Here is a 12067-nt window from a genome sequence, read left to right on the forward strand (position 1 = left end):
CCTATGATATGTGGTTTCATTCATGGTCCTCACTCAAGGTCCCCAATTTACTGGGAAACCTAAAATTCCTTCCCTTGCTGATGCATCCAACAAAGACCCTTACTTCTCTGTTACTTCTGCCTGACATCTATGCCTGGTACTAACTGGGAATTTTCCACCTGCTAACCTGAGGCTTCCTTTGACAAATTCCTTACTTCCCATAGATGCTCCAGGAAGAAGTAAGTGATACTTACCATGCCATTATGCCCATATCTTCCAGGTGTCATAGTAGTCACAGGAGTCTATGTGGGTCAATTTCTGGGAGGAGTCTCCTCATACTATTACCACTTTAATGCCTGTTAGGAACCAGGTCTTCCCATATGCTGAATAGGAGCATAGTGTCCCTGAGACTACCCCTGAATGAAGTGATAGGACACCTCATCCTTAGTACTGTAATCCTTGTTTCTCAGGACCGAAGGCAGAGGCAAGACTTTGTATGTTTCTCTCTGTTCTGAGACATAGAATTTATACTTTGAACCTTTCATGACCCAGGATTCTTCTCTTTCTGCTGAACTGGGGCAGGCAGCCCTTAAACCAAAGCCCTCATATCCTCAAGACCCTTCAGAGTGAAGTGACAGGGCACCTGAGTCTGACAGCTCTGGTCTGGGATTCCCAGAGGCTGCAAAAGGTGCAGCATCCCCCCATCTTCTCCCTCCCTCCCTCTCTCTCAGTACTGGGATCAAACCCAATGGTGCTTTACCCTGGAGCTACATCCCTAGTCCTCTTTTATTTTTTACTTTAAGACAGGGTCTTGCTATGCTTGCTATGCTTGCTGGCTTTGAATTTGCCATCCTCCTTCCTTAGACTCCCGAGTCACTTGGATTATACGCATGTACCACTGTGTGTAGGGTAGCTCTCCTCATTGTGTATTGAGTAGTCTCCATTTTTTCACCCAGGTTGTTCACCTTTACTACAATCCCTTTCCAGGACTACTGTCTGTTGTCCAGAGGCCATACCTGTCAGACAAAGATCCTTGTGTTCCTTGGATCTGAGTTGACAGTAAGAATGAACCACATCCTTCCATGGCTGATTTGGATCTGCCTGTGCTGACAGCAATGATGGAACTCTTAGATTCCATGGTTGCAGAGTCTCGCTCCCCCAGTTCCACAAAGGACTTTAACTCCTGATAAGATCAGGACCGCTCCCTCTACTCAGCTCAGTCTAGAGTCTGAAACCAAAGCAACATGACTCCTTGAGTCGCTAGAGAGGTCAGTGTGCTCCATATCTGACTACCTTGCCTGGGGGTTCCCACCAACTGACAGTAGGGATGATGTTCTGTGTGACCCCCTATTTTGGTGAAAAGTTCACTCACTGGCATTTAGGGTCTTGCTTTTTCTTTTAGAGCCAAGACCTGTCCCTTGGCTAATGGGGCTTTTTCTCTTTAAATAAAATCCCTCCGCTCCCAGAGACCCTTTGGGTGAAAAGAACGCGGTAGAAAGGACATGACCCGTCAGTCTTAATGGCTCTGCCCCAAGATCTACAAGGGCCAACCTAGGGCCAGCACTTGTTGGACCCACTTTATTATGAATGGGCAGGGTTCCTTCAGTCGAAGTTCAGGATCCTTACCTCAGTTCTGAGAATTCACTCTCAGTAAACTGGTTGCCACACCTTTCAGTCGTTGGTCCTTCCCTTCACAGCGGAAGTGAGGATGAATCACATCCGGTCAACGGCTGCCTGGGAAAGACAGCAGGGGCCGGTCGCTAATGGACCACTGTATTCTGGAGTCAGTTCTCCCTAGGTCCTTTAGTTGGTATCTAGCATATCCTGAGATTCCTCCCTCTATTTGGTGGAGTCACACAGCCTCTAAACAAAATTTACACTTTCTTCAATTCCTACAGAGGATATCTGGGCAGGCCCCATAAGGTTCCTCCTGCCTGAGCTTCACACTCCTGACAGCAGGGGTGGAGCTCTGTGAGCCTTCCTATTTGGAGGACAGGGCCTCTCATCAGCCATTATCAGTACCCTCACCTTGATTTTGGTTCTGCCCAAGACCCTTCCCTTGAGGTGGTGCCATCCTTTGTCCGCATTCGAGTGCTCACCTGAATGAGTGAGCAGTCTTGTGACTCCGTTCACTGTTTATTTGAACCTGCTTCTCTCACATCCACATACTGTCTCCCGTTAATCCCTAGTTGAAAGTAGAGGAGTCCTCGTATGATCACAATCTTTTTGGGACCTGCAAGAATAGATATCAGGAACATGACAGTGTGGGACACCACAGTTCTGGCCATGTCCTCTGTCGTTTCTCATTCATGGTTCCTACATTTACATCTATCAAAATCCAGTACTGAACTGAAGTCACTCTTTGTAAGACTCTGGATGACCTCTGTATTTTGGAGTGGTTGTCTCCCCAGTCCTCCTTCATGGGAATCCTCATATTGACTCCCCTCTCTTGATTAAAGTTTTCCAAGGCAATACTATATCAATGCTAAAGCTTGACAAGTTTCCTGCCTGCAAAACTTGCAGAAAAAAAGAGTCCCTGTTCCACGAATGATGTGATGTCAAGGAACTGCAACACAAGGGAGCCCAGTGACCAAATTGATAAATCTTTTTGTTCCCAATTAACTTTCATCTTTATCAGATAAGCTTTTGCTTTGTATTTGTTTGCATGTTTGTCTTCTAAATGAAATTCTCATTTTATGTCCCAGTTTTAAAACAAAATTGGGATCCCAGAATAGATATTGCTCTGTCAGAGAAAACACTCACACACACACTGATCTGTTCCTTTTCTTTGCCAACTAGAGAAGGGATAGTTCTAAAAGATTGATGAAATTGGAGAATATCATGCTAAGTGAGATAAGCCAATCTCAAAAAGCCAAAGGACGAATGATATCACTAATAAGTGGAGGATGACACATAATGGGGGGGAGGGAAGGGTTAGTGTTAGGGTTAGAGTTAGGGTTAGGGAGGGGGGCAAGTATGGAGGAAGGAACTACTGTATAGAGGGTAAAGAGGGGTGGGAGGGGTGGGGGGAAGGGAAAAAATAACAGAATGAATCAAACAACATTACTCTATGTAAATTTATGATTACACAAATGGTATGCCTTTACGCCATGTACAAACAGAGAAACAACATGTATCCCATTTGTTTACAATAAAAAAAAATTAAAAAAAAAAAGATTTATTTTCTACAGAAAATGTTAGAGTCAAATGATTTTCCGATCCGTGGACCTTTTGAGTCTATCTGATTTTGCACATGTAAATGATCATACTGTCACTGTGTATTATCTTTTTCTCTACTTTATTTGCACCTCTCAATTATTTTGATATTTTAAATCCTTAGGTTGTGTATTACAGTGCAGTGTTTTGGGTAGAGTCCTCCTTTTTTTTTATCACCTTAGATACATTTTGGAGTAGTAGAAGAAAGTGAATTAAGCAGCACATGATCAGTTTCAATCTGGGAGAAGTGGAATGGTGCGAGTTCTAGACTAATTCAGACCAGGGGTCTAATCCCAGCTCTGTCACTTAACCAACTATATGAACTTGGGCATGTTATCAAACTCTACAAGCCTCAGGCTCTGCATCTGTGAATTCAGTTTTTAAGATCTATCTCATAGGACTGGAAGAATGTGGTTAATGTGTGCAAAGCACCTGACACAATGCCTGGAGTGCACTGAGATTTCAACCAATACTTGTTAATACTACAGTTATTTCAACCACAGAGGTTACCACCCACCCTTATGAATTTTGTTTTTTAATTCAGAAGATAACAGAGAGTATGCAACACTTTAGGTCATAGGACAACAAATCAGCCCAAAATGCTGCAAAGAAACTGCATGTAAAATTTTCCCCATTAAAACATACTTTTAGTATGGAAGTATGTTTCCCAGCTGAATGCAACTCAGATCTTCTAGAATTTGGTTCAAAGACCAACTCTGACTTTTCATCCAAAGCATTCCTGTTTTTTTTTTTTTTATTAATTTCTCCATCACCCAAAATCTAGATCTGTCTTAGAGTTTATGAAAGTACACACACACTTAAACACCCTTTTAAAGGAATGGGCTCCCAGTTCATGGCAAAGAGTACCAGCCCAATAGCTTGAGTTTCCAGGATTATCATCTTATTTTTCAGAAAATCTCTGAGGACTGTGGACATAAAACACCCATATTGTGCACTGTTAATCTGCACTAGGACAAGAACACAAGACACTTTCCATTTCCATCTCAGGTGGAGATTCCCTTTAGTTTACTCCTAGTTCCAAAGTACCTATTAAGGACAGTTTTCCATTCCAGGCTCAATACTTCAACTCAGCCCCACTATCAGAATGTCTGATTCCTGCTCAGCATCCTACAGTCTCATCTACCTAACTTAAATTCATTTCCCATGCAGCTAACTTAAATTCATTTCCCACTGAGAGATGTTCAATTTCTGAAAATCTCAAATACTTTGTCTCAGAAAATTTAAACCAGAGTCCTAATATTGAACAGTCTTCTTATCACTCTCTTTTTACTTGTCTGTAGATCTTATGTAACATTCAACCATTTTTATTATATGATAGCTAATTTTTTTTTTGTTGCTGGGTTGCTATACCACTAAACTACATTCCAAGACCTTTTTAAACATTTTTTTTTTTTTTTGCTTTGAGACAGGGTCATGCTAAATTGGTAAGGATGGCCCCAAACTTGCAATCCTCCTGCCTCAGCCTTCTGAGTTTCTGGAATTACAACTCTGAATCACTGTGCCTGGAAATAGCTACTCTTAAGTCTCTAAAATTCAATAGGCAGGGATTCTGTTTTTTCTTAGCTTCTCCAGACTTACAAAGAACAGCTGCTCCATTTATATGTAGGTAATTAAAGTGCAAATATGCAAGAAATAAAATTTGTTATGATATTATTTCTTCTTCATTCCTGAAAAAGCTAAGAAAATCCAGGTATATATATTTCAGTTTTACAAAGAGACTAAAAGACAAAAAAATCAAAACCTTAACACCCTTTTCTTTTTGCTTTGTACCTCATGATCCTACCAACTTTATGGAGGGGTAATTTTCTTTATCATAAGATTCATATTCTGATGTCATGTTATCTTGTTCAGGATCCAAAAAAAGATTAAAGGATTTTCAATTTGTTTTACATGATATCAAAATTCTCACTCTTCAACCAGATATACTCCAATAAATGTGTGATTCATTTAATTCATAAACTTTGATTCTGAAGCTCAATAAAATTTCAATTGAAAATAAACAACATTTACCAGTGGCTCAGGAGGCTGAGGCAGGAAGATTTTGAGTTCAAAGCCAGTCTCAGAAACTTAGTGAGGCCCTAAGCAACTTGGTGAGACCCTGTCTTTAAATAAAATATAAAAAGGGCTGGGGATGTGGCTCAGTGGTTGAGTGACCCTGAGTTCAATCCCTGGTACCAAAACAAACAAACAAACAAAGAAACAAACAAGCATTTACAATGAGGAAAGAGAAAAGGTAAATCTCCAATTTACCCATATTATACAAGAATACAAATGTGTTATGTACAGTGTCCCTACCAGCTCCATGTTGGCCCTTCTGTTATGGTTTGGATGTCAGGTGTCCACAAAAGCTCATGTGTGAGACAATGTAAGAAGGTTTAGAGGTGAAATGATTGGGTTATGAAAGTTTTAACCCAATCAGTGACATCTGATATGGAATAACTGAGTGGTAACTGAAGGCAGGTGGGGTATGACTGGAGGAGATGGGCCTTAAGGGAGTGCCTTTGGGGCATATATTTTGTATCTGGTGAGTGGAGTCTCTTTCTCTTCTTCCTCATTATCATGTGAGATGCTTCCCTCTGTCACCCTCTTCTGCCATGATGTTCTGCCTCACCTCAAACTCTGAGGAATGGAGCTGGCTGTCTATGGACTGAGACCTCTGAAACCATGCGCTCTGAAATAAACATTTTCTCCTTAATTGTTCTCGTTGGGTCTTTTGGTTACTGCAGTGAAAAAGCCAACTAAAACAGCTCCACTGATTAGAACTCTCTTTTCTTTGCCTAAAAATGAAGAATCTGTCTCAGACTTCATTAGGACTGGGAGGAGCAGCTGGACATGACAGTGGCATGTCCCCTAGCCCTGGCAGTAGTGTTTTGCTTGGCTGTAGCTCTGGCTCTACTTCTCTCTGTCTCAACTCTCAAAAGCCTCTTCATAATGGGATGGAGATAGTAGTATTGACCTTGGCCAAAACTTCTCACATTCTTGAATATTATGAGGAAATTCAGGTATGTAACTCTGACTTTATGAAAAAAATTAAAGGATTAAGACAAAACAAGAATGAACCAATTTTTACTTTTCTTCTCTCCCTATCTTCTGATCCTAATTATTTTACTTCGGCATTCTTTTAAAGTTTTAAGGACATTCTTACTCTGAGCCTTGTTATGCTGCTCTATAAAACGAATTAAGGATATTCAGTTTGTAGTTTAAAAACTTCTTACTACTAAACCTGATAAATAGTAATAAATTTGTGATCCATGTAATTTATAAACATATTCTGAACCTAAATAAGCATTCTATTTAAAGAAACAACACTTAAAATATACAAAAAAGAAACATCAACAAGCTCTTTATGCATAACATAAACAAAGTTACAGGTTTTATTTCAAACACAAAGTGAAGAATTTGCTGCAGACATTACAAAAAAAGGAAGAATTACAGCTGGATGTGGACCTTTAACAGACTCTGGTTTCAACAATGCTTGGCTGCAACTCTAACTTGGGTTCTCTCTTCATCTCTCAAAGCCTCTTCATAATGGGTGGGAAGGCACTCGTTATAGCATCATTGACCTTGGTTAAAAACTCTAGGACTTTCATCTTGCTATTTTAGCATGGTTTCAGGGATTCAACAGGAATTGACAGCTTATGTAGCATCACTGTAAGATGACTGCTGGTACTCCAGTTACCTTTCCTGCACCAGATCTTGAGTGATGAGTTTTTAAGGATCACTGAAGACTTTGGACTTTTCTATCCTAGACTCAACAAAATATTCAGGAATTCCCAGATCTCCTTCTCAGAGGTACAGATGTCATTTAGGAAAATCACACAGGACAGGTATCAGAAGCCTGATTTTAGGAAAGTCCCAGTTATCTCTCAGACTGTTATTGTTGGTGAGGACTAGCTTGCTGACAAGGGTATGGGATTTACCACTAGGCTTGACTTTCTTCAACTCAAGACCAAAACAAACAAACAAAAAAAAAAACCTCTATATACTAAAAGGCTTTCTTTGGGATCTCAGGGAAGTGCTTATTCTGGTTTTAGTGTATACCCCTAAGGTTCATGTGCTACAATTTTGGTACCTAGTGGAGCATTGCTAAGTTGGTGAAAATTTTAAGAAACGGGGCCTAGTTTAAGGTAATTAGGTCATGGGAGCATTTCCCTCAAAAGGGAATGCTGTTCTCATAAAGTGAGTTACCTCTTGCAAGAGAAGGTTAATATGAAACGAGGTCATCCTATTCTCTTGATGTTCTTGGCTCTATTTGTATGTGGCTGGTTCCCCTCGCATTTCTCTGCTATGTTGTGATACATCTGGGGATCCTTACTAGGATGCTGACAACATGCTGTTTGAGTCCTCTAGCCAGCAAAATCACGAACCAAATTAACCCTTTTTCCTTATAAGATACCCAAGTTCAGGCAATTTGATATAACAACAAAAAACAGACTAATACAATAATTATTGTATTTTCTTTTGGCAACCTTCATCATTGGTGTCTCAGTTTTGGGCTTTTTCATTTTGAACTTATGCAAAAGAAATTGCATCTATATTATTGCTTTCCTAGCTAGAAGATCTTTGCATGAAGTCTCAGTGGATAGATCTGTATAGCGACTTGCAGTTTCCTCACCTTGGCTTATGGCACCTTGATCAGATCCTGTGCATGAAACACTCACAGCAATAGTGGTGATGGGTGGGACTTTATGAGGCTAATTGCAAATGCCAACAATAGGCATGTTCTAGAATCATCCCCCCAAACCAGAGTGTGATATAAGGGGGATTCTCTTTCTGCTGCAGAATCTTGAGTATCTTTGAGATTCTGTGTCTTACCTGAGGCTGGCAGCATTGCTGTCAAGCATAGAGCTTACTCTTCTGACCTCAAGGCATGATTACTATGGTCAGGGACAGTAGGCAGGAGTTTGGGCAGGAGAGCATTTAATAGACGTATGGGAGGAGGAATGAGATCTTTCACTTTTAGGAAACTGCCTCTGCAGGTTTTTCTAAAGGCACTGCTCTAGGAATCCACTGGACTTGTTATTGTTTGACTTGATCCCTGGGAACCCAGTGGAAGAAGTTATAAGTGCAACCTGCCAGCCCTGCCTATTATGTATTTGGGTGATAGCAGGGCTGGCAGAAGGACCCCCTGTATTCTGGAGTAGAGTGGTTCCTTCATGTTTGCCTTCACGATTGTCAGATTGTCATGTTAACTCTTGCCAGGGCCTGGGCCTCCTTCTACTGCTTCTCTGAAGTTGACACTTGGAAGCTCCTTGGGACCTAGGTTGGGGAAGTGTAGGAGTGTCTCAGTCAACCAGCAGTGCTAAGAAACATCTAATGCTGATAGTTCAGTAGAGTGTTCTTTGTCCTGGGCTTATCATTGTCCTCATCTGAACCCTATGCTGGTTGTGGTGTCTCTCTTCTGCTCACTGATGACTGAATCTTTAGACTAATGATCTCACCTCCCATAGACCTGATGAAAAATGTGACGGGTATCCATGGAAGAAATAACCGATATTTTGTATTTCACTAAATCAAAACTTTTGCTCTAATTAAGATACCATCCAGAAAATAAGAAGACAACCCATAGACTTGAAATAAATATTTTCAAAAGATATATCTACTAAAGGATTATGATCCAAAATATATAAATGTCTTAAAATTCAGTGATAAGAAATGAATAACTTAATTAAAAATGGATTTAATTTTTAAAGAAGATTTGAACAGAACTTTTACCAAAGAGGATATATACATTCTTCTTTTTTACTCCCCTGTTTATATTGGATTAACTTCTGCATACCAGAGAAAACATTTGACCTTTGACTTTTGGGGAGTGGTTTATTTAACATAGAATGATAGTCTCATTTCATCCATTTTCTGGCAAATGCCCTAAAGTCATCCTTCTTTATGGCTGAGTAATACTCCATTGTGTATATATACCACATTTTTTTTTCTCCATTGATCTGTTGAAGGGCACATACTATTGGCAAATAATTACATGAGATGTTCAACATGTGCCATTAGGGAATTGTAAATTAAAACAAAAATGTGATACTACTGTATACCTATTAGAATGACCAAAATTCAAAACACTGACAACACTAAATGCCAGTTGTGGGTGGGGCTTTCTGAAGCTCCTGGAGAATGTCAGTAATAGATGTTGTGTTCTGGGAGCATCTCTTAACATAGGAGAGAAAAATTAGAAGGACTCTTTTAGTGCAGAATGTAGAGCACCTTTGAAACATATGGGTCTCAACTTAAGCATGGTGGCATTTGTCACAAGAATGGAAGTTACTCTTTTCACCCTGATGCATGATGACTGTGGCCAGAAACAGCAGACAGGAGTGTGGGAGGAAGGGCAGGTGATGCAGTCACCTGGATATTGTGTAATAAGAACTCTATTTCCTGTAGGTATTGCAAAGGTATCTTCCCTTTGGAAGATAATTTTGGAGTTTCTTACGATACTATACTTATTGTTATCACATGACCCAACAATTGCACTCCTTTGCATTTACCCAATGAGTTGAAAACTTTACTCCACAAAACCTATACATGGTTATATAACTTTATTCACAATTGCCCAGACTGGATAGCAAGCAAAATGTCTTTCAGTATGTGAAAGGATAAATAATATGCAGTAATTCCAGACAACAGATTAGTATTCAGCACTAAAAGGGAGGACTCATAGGATCCCCATTGATAGGAGTTTGGTAGATACAACACTTTTCAGGCTATTCACCTCATTCCTGGCACACCTTGGAAGTCATCTCTTAATGGGTTTGAGTCAGTCCATCTCAGACTAAGGTCTTCATCTTCCTAAGAACTCTAAAGTGGAAATGGGGTTGAGTCACATCCTACCACAACTGTAGGCTGAGAGTAGTCTCAGGAATCTATAGGCCATCCTGCTCTGGGTAGGCATTTCCCCTCTTTCTTCATTCGGGGACCTCAACCTGATATGTGTCAGAGAATAAGACTGCCCCCTCTACTGACCTGAGGTGATCCTCCTTAGGGTAAGATTCACAAGTTCTAAAGAACCTTGAAGAATAGGGGAAAAGAGCCTCAGGCTGACAACTGCCTGGCATTTTGTTACCCCTAGTCCTTGTGTACACCTTAGCTTCTGTTCCTCGACTAAAGACTTTCTTAAAAATGGCACATTTCTAAAAATTCTTGACCAGTTTCTCTATGACAAATCCTGAAGTATATGCGTCCTTTTTCCATAATAAAATGAGATGGGGAAGTTATAACACAAAATAGGGGTCCCAGGAGAGATGTTATGTCAGAGAAAAAAACACATGGATCTATTTCTTTTCTTTATAGCAAATTTAACCTTTTAAGAATTTCTGTTAAGAAAGATTTAACTTTCTAAGAGGAAGGGACTGTCCAGAATGATAGAATGTGAATCCATGATCTTTTGAGGTTAACTGACTCTGCATATGTAGATAATCACATTGTCACCAAATATTATCTCTTTCCCTAATTCATGCCTTGCCATCATTTTAGTATTTTTTTTTGCTCTAATTATGTATTCCAATACAGTGTATTGGGCATAGACTCTGTAGGACTCTTGTGGGAATGATTGAACGTATATAATGTGTGAAAAATGTCCAGAATGTTTAAAAAGTGCCAGTTTTTGTTATGATTAATTTTTCCCTTCATGTTACAATCTACTACACTGAGGTTTATTATTTTGATAATATGAGTATGCCACATTCCAGAACAAAAATCCCTGTTAGATTAAGTGTTACTTAGCAAGGAAAACTAAATAATATTTCCCCCTTACATGATAAATCATTCACTGTTGGCATGAGGCAGACTTCCTCAGTTGATGCAACATAAAATTTCTAAAAGTTATTTCAGGGACCAAACCTTCCCTCCCTCTCAGATCTCATTGCATCTAAACCACTCCTATTTTATTTAAACACTACCTGAAATGTAGACCTTGCCTAGAGTTGCCAGGTAATACACAAGGTAACCTAATTGAATGCACTTTTTAATGGAGCAGACTCTATATACTCCAGCCTAGAACAAAGAATTCTAGCACATTGAATTCTGGAGAACTCATCTCCCTTGAGGGTATCACCCTTATGTCTCAGGACATGCTTGAGATGATGTACATAGAACACTTTTGTGCACTGTGTTTGACTATGCTGGGACAGAAGCATGGGAAACCTTCCATTCCTGCCCCAAGTGGAGATTTTTCTCTGGTTTACCTATGATACCAAAGGAACTTCTAAAATTAATCCTCCATTTGAGGCTTAGTCTCTAAATTCTGAGATGTACCATTTTCAGACCTGGCCTGTGCTTCTCACTCCCAGAGTCTCAGCCAGCCCACCATGGAATCCCACTTAAATTATCTCCCACTGAAGGACTTAAGACTGCACTATGAGGTAATATACATTTTACTGTACTCATTTGGAACTCCATCCCTCCCTTCTTATCCTTTGTTTTCATTGTCCTTTGAATTTCAGAGTGTTTTATCATCATTTGTCTTATTTGGTAGCTGCTTTTGGACCTTATATAGTAAGGTCAGTTACTAGGTCTTCTTTGTCTTAGTCCTCTCAGTAATAATAGCTCTGAGCTTTGTAAGAGCAGATGCTCAATTGATATTCAGGAAATAAATGAGTCTGTGAGAATGAGGGTCTAGTTTATTATGATTTAAGTCAACATTCTTGAATTAAGTCAGGTGCATACAGTTATTTATCTTTTAACTTTATAAAATACAGATGTTCAGGAAGCCAAATATTAACCATCTCACTATTACTCCATTCCATATATTTTACTGCTGAATTTCTTCACATTGTAAAAGAAATGTTTATTTCAATTCCATGTTGTCTTCAACCAGAACACTAAATAAGATGGAAGTCTGACTAGT

This window comes from Sciurus vulgaris (genome assembly GCF_902686455.1).
Source record: "Sciurus vulgaris genome assembly, chromosome: X".
Lineage (NCBI taxonomy): Eukaryota > Metazoa > Chordata > Mammalia > Rodentia > Sciuridae > Sciurus > Sciurus vulgaris.